The sequence below is a fragment of the Lycium ferocissimum genome, unplaced genomic scaffold, assembly GCF_029784015.1.
Source record: "Lycium ferocissimum isolate CSIRO_LF1 unplaced genomic scaffold, AGI_CSIRO_Lferr_CH_V1 ctg14092, whole genome shotgun sequence".
NCBI classification, from domain to species: Eukaryota; Viridiplantae; Streptophyta; class Magnoliopsida; order Solanales; family Solanaceae; genus Lycium; species Lycium ferocissimum.
This window is the reverse complement of record NW_026715261.1, coordinates 1-9,390: the sequence shown is the minus strand read 5'-3', so window position 1 is coordinate 9,390 and position 9,390 is coordinate 1. Positions and strand designations below refer to the sequence as shown.

The following is a 9,390-nucleotide window of genomic DNA, read 5'->3' as shown; positions in this document are numbered from 1 at the left end:
TTGAGTTTTTATATGATGAGCTTGCTATTGAAAGTATAACTTTAGGATAGCTAATAAAATGAATGAATATATTTTTGTGTTGTTTATTAATTTGAGCTTAAAATCGATCGTCATATTTGTTATTTTTTCTTGGAATGTTTTGCAAAAAAGTATAAGACAGTCTATTTGATGTTGAATTTCAACAGTAAATATTGAAATACCCAATGCGATTAAAAAAAAAAAAGATAAACATTTGCAAACAAATTAATGATTAGCTTCGTCGACAGTGATGCTTTGTAATGCATAATTCCATTTCCTGTTAATTATAACGTCACTTATTCACTATTAATAAATCATAGTTTCTTTATTTATTTGAGGTTGAAAAAAATCGTGCCGGCCATTTCTTGAACACTCAAATATCTTTTTTGCAATAATTGGTTAGTCAACATAGATTTAATTCAGAAAAAATAAGTGAAATTAATCCAGCATATGAGAAAGTTCAATTTGAATTATTGGACACTATATTCTCAAAAACATTCAATGAAATTAAAAAGAGAAGAGATCTTATATCATGAATTTATTTGAAAATAAAAAGAAATTCTCCTAAAATACTTTTATATTATGATTTAGTTTTTAGGAGTACGTAGAGAATGTCGAAGTATATTCAATAATTTAATGTCACAAAAATGAAAATAATTATAAATTTAATTTTAATTTTAGTATTAGTGTCAATAAGACTTCAAGTGACAATAGTATATATAATAAAAAAAGAAAAAACAAATTGGACAAACTAGTGAAAATTAGAAAATAGGAACATGCTTTTTACTCTTATGAAAAGAAAAATTATATAAAATAGTAGGTACTAAACTTGTACACAGCACACTTGATAGTAAAATTCACATCTCTATATATACTAGACAACTTCTTCATGGTAGTAGTGGGTACTAAACTTGTACACAACACACTTGATTGTAAAATCCACATCTCTATACATACTAGACAACTTCTTCATGGTAGTAGTCATCCAGATCCAAGATTTATAACATAGAGAAAAAATCAAACAATCTTGACTGAACAATGGAGAACAAGTATGATCAATTCAAAGGACAACCTCGTCTTCCCAAGTTTGTTGTCCCAAAGAGGTACAGTTTACGGTTGAAGCCTGACCTTGTCACCTGTAAATTCACTGGCTACGTTGACATCTCTGTTGATGTTGTCTCTGACACCAAATTCATTGTCCTCAATGCTGCCGAACTATCTGTTGACCCCAAGTCTGTTCACTTCAAATCTTCAAACAAGGTGACTTTTCTTGATTGACCCTTTTCAAGATTGAGCATTTTTTACCAACAAGTAGCTTGATATGTCATCTTTTGTTGTTTGTTCTTCATTGACATTATTACCTATTGTTTCCTTTACTTCTGTTACCGTTTTATTTGTTTTTGCTACTGTTCTCCTGTTTGGTCTACAACTTAGGTATCAGCGCCGGGCGCCCGTCGATCCACGCATGGGACCGCGACTCGGAGTGGTGGCTCTATAACATTCGGTTATCGTTTTATTGGTTGTTGCTACTATCTCTTCTGTTCTTAGCATGGCTTATTTAGTACTATATTTCCTCTTCATACTTGATTTTGATATGCTTTACATGAGCCGAGGGTCCATCCGAAACAACCTCTCTACCTTTAGGGGTAAGGCCGCGTACACACTAACCTTTCCCATACCCCACTTGTGGGATTATACTAGGTATGTTGTCGTTTTTGTTGTTGTTGTTTGTTTATTAAACACGTGTCTTTTTGTGTGTTATAGGTATTTGAAGCGTTGGAGGTGGGGTTGATTGAAGAGGATGAGATAGTAGTGGTGGAGTTTGGAGAAAGTTTGCCACTTGGTGTTGGAGTTCTGAGTATGGCCTTTGAAGGAACGCTCAATGACAGGATGAAAGGGTTTTACAAAAGGTATTAAGTTTTTCCCATGTTTGGACAAAACAACGAAACTTTTTTTTTTTTTTTTTTTTTGTTTTGTTATTGGTTTTGTTTTGACAGAATTTGTTTTTGTTCTGTTGTAGTGATGATTTGATTATGTTTTTTCCAACTGTAGATGGCTATTGATTGCTCATTCTTTTGCCATCCGATTTCCATTCACAGAATCTAGGATTATCTTGTTTATGCTTTTTGAAGACCCCATTGGTCTTTAATTCTAGTTAATGCACTCATGAGAACCTGACAATCCCCCGTATGGAGCCACTGTCGTTTCGTCTGGCATGTACTCTCAGGTCACCACCAGTTGTTATCGTGGAATTCTAATGAAGAATCTCCCTTACGCGGTCAACGAACTCATACTAGTGCTAGGAGTTGTCACAAGCTAATTCAGAAATGAAAGGAGTCTATTTAACTTCACAAAAGATTATTTTTTGGTGTTATCTTTTATATTTACAAAGGACCTTTATCTGGGTGTTATAATATATTAGGCTGATAATTGATTAAGTCAAGATATCATTGGAAGGGTAATACCTGCTTCCATAAGCTCAGTCTGGAAGGTATGTTGGCAAGTCGCCTAAATAACTCTGTCGTGGCCTAACTCTATTAGTTCTATAATGTAGCCTGTTGACTAGGCAGGTGGTATATCAATCCAACATATTTCTTCCCTATCAATTGGTAGTAGTCCTTTCGTGATCTTAGCTGACAGGAAAACAAGATAGGAAAATGTTGCACTTCTCTTTAGGTATACTTCATTGTTATTAGATTGTGATTGTGCTATCTGTAGATCGCTTAACGGTCTTGATTGGCTTTTTGCAGTACCTACGAACATAATGGGTAGAAAAGGAACATGGCTGTTATCCAATTTGAACCAGCTAATGCCAGGCGTTGCTTTCCGTGCTGGGATGAACCTGCTTGTAAGGTATTGTCAGCACATGGCCATCTTTGTTATTTTCACGTGTGCACTTTTCTCTTTGTTTATCTACTATGTAATCTTAATTGCTATTGACCGCAACTGTTCGTTCCATATTCATCATACGTTAGCTATCGGTGCTACAAAACACACATGAACGTGATCTAATAACCTTTTTTTTTTTTTTTTTTTAATCTTTGTTAAGTATTTTATTTGTTCCTTACAAAATTTAGTTCTTCTAGTTAATTTTGTTAGGAATCAGGTTTTATTTTTCCTTCGTCTTACTTGATATGAATAATCCAGGCCACCTTTAATATTACACTTGAAGTACCATCGGAACTGGTAGCTCTCTCTATCATGCCAGTTGAAGAAGAAAAAGTGATGGGGAATTTTAAAACAGTTCATTATCAAGAGTCTCCAATCATGTCTACGTACTTGGTGGCATTTGTGGTTGGCTTGTCCGACTATGTTGAGGATCATACATCTGATGGTACATATTCTGGTATTAGTGAATGTCTTTGACCATTTCCTGTTAGTAAATTAACATCACTTTGTGCAGGAATTCCTGTTCGAGTATACTGTCAGGTAGGAAAGGTAAATCTGATAGAATTGTACGGTAATCTATATTTGAGGCTTTCTGAATATAATTCACCATAGAATAGGTGGTACATATATACACGTATATTTACTTAACCCTAGCTAATTAAGCCTACAATTATGCTACGTAATTAATGCTACATATCAGCTAATAATAATTAGTAAGATACAGTTGTTACAATATGGGCCTCGACTAAGCCTATAGGCTAACATCCCCTCTCAAATTGATGCGGAGTATCACAAATCAGCAATTTGGAGAGAAAAAAGTGATGTCGTAAATGTGTCACGGCTTTGGTGAAAAAATCAGCTAAGTTGATCGTGAGAAGAAACATGCCGAATGTTGAGAGTCTTATCGCCAACAAGCTCCTTGATAGAGTGACAGTCTACATCGATATGCTTCGTGTTCTCATGATGAACAAGATTGTTGGCGATCTGGATAGCACTCGTGTTATCTGCATGCAATATTGATGGACCAGTGAAGGGAACCCCCAATTCAGATAGAATTAATCCGACGAAGCCAAACAATAACTGAACTAGAGCTGACATAGAGCGATATTCGGCCAAGATACTCGACTTGGATATGCGAGTGCAACGCTTCTTACACTTCCAAGAAACTAGGGAGGAGCCAAGAAACACACACCATCCCGTAACCCATCGCCAGGAATCGGGACACCCGGCCCGTTAATGTCAGAATACCCCTCTAACTGACATGTAGAAACTAATGGAAAGAATAAGCTATGAGAGACTGTCCCCTGAACATATCGAATCACACAAAGCAAAGCAGAATAATGAATATGGGTAGGGCATGAAACGAACTGACTCAATACCTCAACCGCATAGGAGATATCCGACCTAATCATAGTCAAGTACACAAGTGAACCTACCAATCTCTTATAAAGTGTGTGATCAGGAAAACGCTCACCATCATCTCTACCATACTTAGTGTTAACCTCCATTGGCGTAAGAACCGCCTTTGTATTAGTCAAACCAAACAAAGCAACTACTTCGGACGCATACTTCTGTTGACCCAAGGTAATACCAGAAAGGGTATACCCTATTTCCAAACCGAGAAAATATATGAGAGGACCTAAATCCTTCATTTTAAATGAAGCATGAAGAAATGATTTCACCCAAACAACACCATCAATATCATCTCCTATAATAACGATGTCACACACATATAATAGAAGTATAGTAATACCTCGTAAATAATGGCGAAGTAACGAAGAATAATCGGAGAACTCGAGAGAATCCAAATGAACATATTGTAGATCTAAACTTATCAAACCAAGCCCGTTGAGCTTGTTTGAGGCCATAAAGAGATTTTTGAAGATGACAAATAAGGTCAGGATGAGGCATAGCATATCCCGGAGGTGGTTTGAGATACATAATTTCATCTAAATCACCATGAAGAAATGCATTCTTGACATCCATCCGACGAAGCCGCGTATGCAGCAAAGAAATTTCGTAGCTAACAAAAATACGTACCGTCGTCATCTTTGCAACCGGAGCAAACGTCTCCTCATAATCAATGCCATATTCTCGTCTTGTCGAGCAACCAAACGTGCTTTATACCGATCAATCTTCCCATCAACAGTAAGCTTAACTGAGTACACGCATCGACTGCCGATCACTGTATATCCAGGAGGTTTATCAACCAAACTCCAGGTGTGATTCTCTTCTAAAGCTTCAAGTTCGGCAGCCATGGCCTGCTGCCAATTAGTGTCTAAGGCGGCCTTAGCATACGAAGTTGAACCTGAGTAGAAACTAAGGATGATTGAAGAGCAAGATATGGGTAAGACTGCCATATCGATACGGAGAATAGCCATTGCGAACCAGAGCAGTAGAGGTTCGAGAAGACCGTCCAGGTGGGGGACTAGTCAAGGCTTCTGATGAAGAGTTAACGGAAGAGCTTGAATTACTATTATGTTCATTGACAAAGGCAACTGATTGAGGATCATTAGGACCAGCAACTTCATCGTCCACCATATAACAAACTTGTCATTAGTATACGTCTTCAGATTATGGAAGGGAAATATAGTTTCAAAAAAGATGACATGGCGGGACACTCGTAGCAAACGAGGAGTTTGATCATAACATTAGTAGCCTTGTTGTATGTCATTATACCTAAGAAATACACACTGAACTGCATTACTTGATAACTTATGTCGCTCATGCAGTGATAGTAATACATAGCAGGCACAACCAAACACCTTCAACCTCGAAAGATCGGGATCAGTGCCATATATATGTCGATAGGGAGAAACATTCTTAGTAACAGGAGATGGTTGTCTATTAATCAAATAAACTGCCGTTTGAACCGCCTCAACCAAAACCGAGAAGGACAAGAAGAAGTATCCAACAGAACTAACGTGGTTTCCAAAATATGTCTATTCTTATGTTCCACAACCCCATTCTGTTCTGGTGTATGCGGGCAAGACCGTTGAGCCAAAATTCCTTTATTTTTAAAAAAATTGAGCAAGACTGTGGAAGTAAATTCTCCACTCAAATCTGATCGAAAGATCTTAACTGACTTTTCAAATTGCGTATGAATAAATGAAATAAAATTCATAATAATCATAGGAACTTCGCTCTTGTTTCTAACAAAGAAAACCCATGTAAAACGTGAAGCGTGATCAATAAGCAAAAGAAAATACTTAAAACCAAGTCTTGACAATACAGGGGAAGGTCCCCATACATCGCTATGAACTAAATCAAAAGGTGCAACATATGTAGTACTACTAGTAGGAAAAGATAGCTTGTGACTTTTGGAAGAGGCACAACTTCCACACAGCAAACTAATAACATCAGCAAGAGCTTGTTTATCCGGCAATGAACAAGACTTCAGGCATACAAGCTAGGCGGTGAGAATGAGGATGACCCAACCTATTTTGCCACAGGGAAACCAATTTATTCGAACGAGAAACTTTATCCACCGAAGCCGAAAGAAAACATGATTCATCCACCGAAGCCGAAAGAAAACATGTAAACCTTTGATTACTAACCGATCTGAGGAAAAACAAGCGTCGCACCTTACGTCCCCTTGGTATGATCTACCCCGCTGTCACATTCTGAACAATACAACCAGACCGTGAGAATAGAACAATACAATTTTGATCTACTAACTGACCAATCGAAACAAGATTGGTTGTCAAAATTCGGAACAAAGAGGACATATGAAAGTGAAGCAAAACCGAAACTCCGTACTAGACAGTGTAAATATGACATTAGCAATAACAATTTCCGTAGGCGATTGTAATGGAGAAATATCCGATAATTGTGAAGCATCACCAGCCATATGATTACCAGCACCGCTATCTATATGCCAAGATTTAGATGGTATAACCAAATTATTTTTACCTTGTGTAGATGCCGAAATGATGCGGACTACGGATTTTTCCACAAGTCCGATCATACGCAAGCCATATCCGAAAGAAGAGGGAGTAGCAGCTGGTTGCTTAATCACCTTTGTCTCCAAAGCTTTGTGTCGGGTCGAGAATCGCCTAGCGGGTTGAGTTGGGCAATCAACCAGCACATGACCCAATTCATGATAATAGTTGCAATACGCTGTTGGGCCTCAATGTTTCTTAGGGCACCGGGCTGCAATATGGCCAAAGCCATGGCACCCATAACACTAGATTTGTGCACCCGAGGCAGAATTATTATGAAGTAGGCCGGTAATTTGACCCAAAGAAGAAGAGCGATCGTCGAGGGTCACTCTGAGGAGTCACAGACAACGCCGGCGAACGAAAGTCGAACTTCTTCGCAAGACAAGAACTACCACCGTGTCTATATACGTAGCTTCTCGATTCAAGATATTAGAGCGAACATGATCGAATTCGGGTCTTAACATCATGAGAAACCTGACCACCCTAGATTGTTGTCGTTCACCACGTATCTCCTTCAATGCCGCGACAGAAAGAGTAGAAGGGACAGCGTGATCTTGCTCCAACCACAACGCCCCAGCGAATCTGGCGCGTAGGCCGCCAATGTCCCTCGTCGCCTTGCTCATAGGCGGAAGGTTTTGTCTCAGCTTCAAAGGTCCTCACGGGCTTCATTGACGATGAAGCCGACGCACATAAGACCACATCTCAACCACTGTCTCATACATGCGAAACCCTACAGCAATGTCGTCGGACACAAAGCTTACCATCCATCCAAGCACCTTAGAGTTGGATGCAATCCAGGTCTCCTTATTTGTTGCATCAGTAGGCATTTTGGACGAACCGTCGAGAAATCCAAAGAGACCTTTCCCTTGGATAAACACCCTAAAGTGAAACTCCCAGCCGCAAAAGTTCTTACCGATAAGCTTGGTCCTCACTAACTCAGACAATGAGGAGAGCTTTGATTCCATCACAAACAAGATCAATGAAAATAATAACCAAGAGCAGGAGCTACTGAATCAAGAGGGAAAAAAAGGAACACAGAGCGCGGAAGCAATGTCTAGAAAAAAGGTGAAGTCGATCGAGAGAAAAACAAGAACAAGAAGAGACACCCTAGACTTCTGATACCATGAAAGAATTGTAAGGTAATCTGTATTTAAGGCTTTCTGAATATCATTCACCGTCGAATAGGTGGTACATATATACACGTATATTTACTTAACCCTAGCTAATTAAGCCGACAATTATGCTACGTAATTAATGCTACATATCAGCTAATAATAATTAGTAAGATACAGTAGTTACATTATGGGCCTTGACTAAGCCCATAGGCTAACAAAATCAAGGGAACTTCGCATTACACATTGCTGTCAAAATGCTGCCCGTCTTCAAAGAGTATGCTTCACTTTGTCTAAATATGTTTTTGTCCTGTTATTTATGGAAAAAGGAACTAATGAAGAAGAGGGATCATGGAAGCCTTAGTTTCTAAATATTTGTATTGATAATGTACCGTTATTCCAGTTTAAGTTTCTTTTTTGGTTTGGCGAGGGTGGGTGGGTGCGGGTTCTAGACAACTGCTTGAAAATATATTCTGATTTGTGGACTAAAATACTTGCAGGTACTTTGGTGCACCATATTCACTGCCCAAATTGGACATGATTTTAGCTATCCTGATTTTGCTGCGGGCGCGATGGAAAATTATGGTCTAGTTACATACTGAGAAACAGCATTGCTTTATGATGATAAGCATTCTGCCGCTGCTAACAAGCAGAGGGTAATATATATTTGTTGGAACTTGGTTGGCTGCTTATGCTATGTGGTATTAAACTGACTTATTTCTATCTTGCACCTGTTGGGTAAAATTTGGGTTTTCTTCAGGTTGCGACTGTGGTGGCTCATGAGCTTGCTCATCAGTGGTTTGGCAATCTTGTAAAAAATGGAATGGGTGGACACATCTATGGCTGAACGAGGGTTTTGCAACATGGGTATGCTGCTTTTATTAGAAGTATATGCTTTTGTTCATTGACTGCGCTCGCAAGCTGTTCATTTTTCTAATTCTTTGGTTGGCATTCAGGTGAGTTATTTGGGACTGATAGCTTGTTCCTCAGGAATGGAAGATCTGGACTCAGTTTCTTGAAGAGAGCCACTGAGGACTTCGTCTAGATGGGCTTGCAGAATCCCACCCCATTGAGGTGTGAAGCAACTTCTAAGCTGGTTCTTGTATTGTGCTAAATGCAAGATGCAATTTTTTGTTTATTCTCCAATTTTTGACATCTTTAGTTGTGCTGCCTTTAGAGTTTATACAAATCTTATTTTGTCTTACCAGGTTGACATCAATCATGCCGGAGAAATTGATGAAATTTTTTATGCAATTAGTTATAGAAAAGATGCATCTGTCATCCGGATGTTACAGAGCTATCTTGGACCTGAAAGTTTACAGGTTTCCATTTCCATTGTTTACTATATTAACATTCTTTTCCATTATCTTCATTTCAACCTTTTTGCTTTATTTTCTCCCCCCTCTGTTTTTATTTTCATAAGTTTTCCT

The 9,390-nt window shown here is 38.4% G+C and overlaps 1 pseudogene; it reads left to right on the top strand.

Moving 5' to 3' along the window:
- The first annotated feature begins 928 nt into the window (after positions 1 to 928).
- On the top strand, positions 929 to 9,297 carry LOC132042213 (aminopeptidase M1-like; annotated as a pseudogene).
- Positions 9,298 to 9,390: the final 93 nt, after the last annotated feature.